Genomic DNA, 3,541 nt, shown 5'->3' with positions numbered 1-3,541 from the left:
AATGACGGCCTGCATGATGAGTTCATCCACAGTGACAAATGTTTGCGAGGACTTTGAAGAAACCTCCCATAACACGACACGAAACATGGATCTACAGACACGCACACACAAAAGCCCGGAAATGTCAAAGCAGGGACTTGGTATGCAAAGGAAATGAAGCTGAAAGGGTGGTGGCGTGTTTTCTGATTAATTTCGACTCATTAGTCTGTTGTTTGTACTGCTGGACTATTTTGAAATTACAGCCAAGGTTACGCCTACAGATTTATTTATTTTTGGTTTTTATTCATTTCATCTGATGAAACTAATCGGTTTTCTGCTGCAATAGACTCTGGGTGGCATATTCTTATCTGATTTAATGGCTATTGTCTGTCCTACGTAGAAGAGTTTGTTGACATATGTTGCATAACTGGTCTGTGCTCAGTGTCCAAAAATCAATTTAATCCTAAAAACAGCATTGTCTCTCGAGTCACAAAAGAACAAAGGCAATCTTGGAGCAGCGGTAAGAAAGCTCTATGAAAACTTGGCCCCGGATAAATGGCTTCCTGTTTGTCCCGGAGAGTGGTTAGCTGGGTCAGCACGCAGGAAACAACAAAAACCTACCCGGTCTGATGCTCGGATCACTTTTTGAAATCCATCTCTGCTGCACTGCCTGTTGTTTTCAATCTGTGCTCTTTGCTGGGGTTTAAAGTGCAGTCAGTGCTTCAGAACGATTCAGGGGTTTTTATGTCATTTGACACTTTATTGTTTCCCCAGTGGGAATCACGTCTGCTTGTTAGCGTCCACTTAAAAATACACAATGACCACAAGTGTCTCTGTGAAAAACACAGAGGGGAGAAATTGATGGGTGCACGGAGGCTTCAGCCTTGGAAATGTGGGCTGTATTATGATCCAAAAACCTTTATGCAGCTTCTAACTTGTTGCATTTGTTTTTTCTTAGGCCTCAAACAAGCTGCACGAGAGACATCTGCAAAAAAAGAAATGAAGGTATCTTTGTGCATAAGCTTTGCAAATTAGTAAAATAAATGCACAACTTGAGGTGACTTGAGGACAATCTTCACTTGAACCCTTAAGTTGAAAAATGTGTTTTCACTCTGCATGGAAGCTCAGGTAGCAACAGACATGAGGCCACAACCACAGTAGCCCTTGTTCAAGCCACAGCTTGTCATACTGACTCACCAAATACAAAATGCTTATTATAGCTTGTAAACTGCTGATATTGTAATATACAATGCCACTCATCCAATCTGATACCAAGAATTATTATAGATGGTATAAATGGTATTGACATATGAGTGACTGTCATTAGTTTTTGATTACATTTGGGGGGGGGGGGGGGGGCTGAGGAAGAGAATATAATATATTAAAGGGGAGAAGATGGGGCAATCTTTCTTTCTCTTTATTTTTTCATTCTTTCATTCTTTCCTTCTTTCTTTCTCTCTCTCAGAGTCATTAACATTCCAGCATCTACTAATAGTTGGGTGTTAACGTCATAAGATGGATTCTTTTTGCCATTCCTGTTGACCCGATTCACTCTGGAAGCTTTGTTTATTTTGGCTTTGGAGAGAATTATGAAAATGGTGTTTGTTTCTTCACCTGGCAGCGCTCATTTCTAAATTGTACGATCATAAAACAACTTGCGTAAAGTGTTTTATATTATGTCTCTACCTATTTAATTTAAGAGGGATACACTCTCTTGACATGATGTTGAGCCTGAGGCCATGCCGACTAATCTGATGATTGGTCGCTTCCCACAATCACTTCAACTTCGCCTATCACCCGAGCTTACAAACAGCCTGAAGGTGTTATTTTTAAACATTGGCAAACAGAAGATACCAACTTAAAGTCACTCAGTCCATTTTTATTGGACGAGTGGCTTATTAAAAGAAGACGAACAATTATTTGGTGAAACAAAAGAAATATCAGACACTTGGACAATTGAGGAGAATTCTTCAAGTTCTCTGATCTTCATTACATTTTTAAATTCAGATCCAGGAAAGCCAGAAAAGAGGATATGGAGGTAGTTGGCGTAACAGTATAGGGGCAGGAATAGACAAATTAAAAAAAAGCCTCTATAGCAACACAGTCAAAATATGAATAATACTGATCTAAAAGCTTTTTTTCCACATTTCCATACAAGGAGTATAGGATAGACATTTTTTATAAATTTAAATATACATTCCTGTCATTTCACATCTGATATAACTTGTAGCTTATGGTTCACAACTAATGCTGGAAAGGGTTGAGAAGTGTTGCAAATACTGTGTACATGTCTGCACTATTGTATACACAACTATCAGCACGGTCTGGGTCAGTGTAACGATTCATTCACTCATGAAGGTCAGACAGTTGGACAAAGACGTTCTATAAAATGAATTTTACTGGTTGTTGAAAGAAATATCTTCACAATAACGCTGTTGACTAAAGATAGAAACAACATAAGATGATTTGGTACACACAAGGCATTACCGTTGACCTCATTCAATATTTGCCCTAAATCCACATGTCTCTTGATTTTCCAGTTTTTAAAACAATAATCACACAATTTTGCAGGATTACAATTGTCTGTTTTGTTTCTGATGTTTCCTACAATTACTGACTTTTTACATTGAAAAAGCAAAGAAAAAAAGAAAAAAAGAAAAAAAAATATCAAAGAAGCTATTTATGTCTTATTTGATTATTCCTCATTGACCTCCTGCAGACCCGTCTGGGACAACCAAAGGGCCACATGTGGCCCTCAGACTGCACAATGCTGAGATCTGGACTGATTTTATTGGTCCAGACAGTTGAACATATTTAGTTATACTGTCTGAAACACCGACTGTGTTCACAAATTGGAACACTATTCCTCCAGATAACAGGAGTTCAGTGAAACATAAAACGTTTTGCACAGAAAGGCGGTATTCTCGTGTTTATGAATTAACAAATCAAAATCTCTTGCTTATTTGACATGAAGACGATGGATCAAGTCATTTTGTCTTACTGGTTGATCCTGTGGGCGAAATATCCTGAAGTTGACATCGGTTGTTTACGCCGTGGGTTAATGGGACTTCCAATGATTACAGGGTGGGTGCGTAATGCAACCTGAATGGGACATGGGATGGTCAGCAAATCTTGGCCTCGGGGGCCACCTGACAAGTCAAACCAACTGTGGTATTTGCGTTTGGTTTTATTTCATTCACCGGGAGCATTTTTGGAATTCTTACAACCTTAAAATCTATTAAACATTTAATATCAATGATAGTTATCACAATATCAAAGTAGATCAGAAACGCATGCTGATATGGAAGATATATTCAAACTAATCATAACTTTAAATGAAAATGCCCAATAAATTGTCACAGGTAAAATAAAATGGTCTGAAGCAGCAGGTTAGGAGAGAGGGTCTACTGAGTGAGTTGGAGGGGTTTTTTTGAGTTGTTTTTTTTTACCTCTTCATGGAGTCAAATTTCCGAACTGTGTGGGTCCTGAGAGCCACTGAGCTCAGAACTGAGAGAGTCTTTGTGCAGAGAGCGAGAGAGAGAGAGAGAGAGAGAGAGAGAGA

The sequence above is a fragment of the Lipophrys pholis genome (genome assembly GCF_963383615.2).
Source record: "Lipophrys pholis genome assembly, chromosome: 1".
In the NCBI taxonomy this organism is placed as follows: domain Eukaryota; kingdom Metazoa; phylum Chordata; class Actinopteri; order Blenniiformes; family Blenniidae; genus Lipophrys; species Lipophrys pholis.
This window is presented reverse-complemented; position numbering follows the sequence as displayed.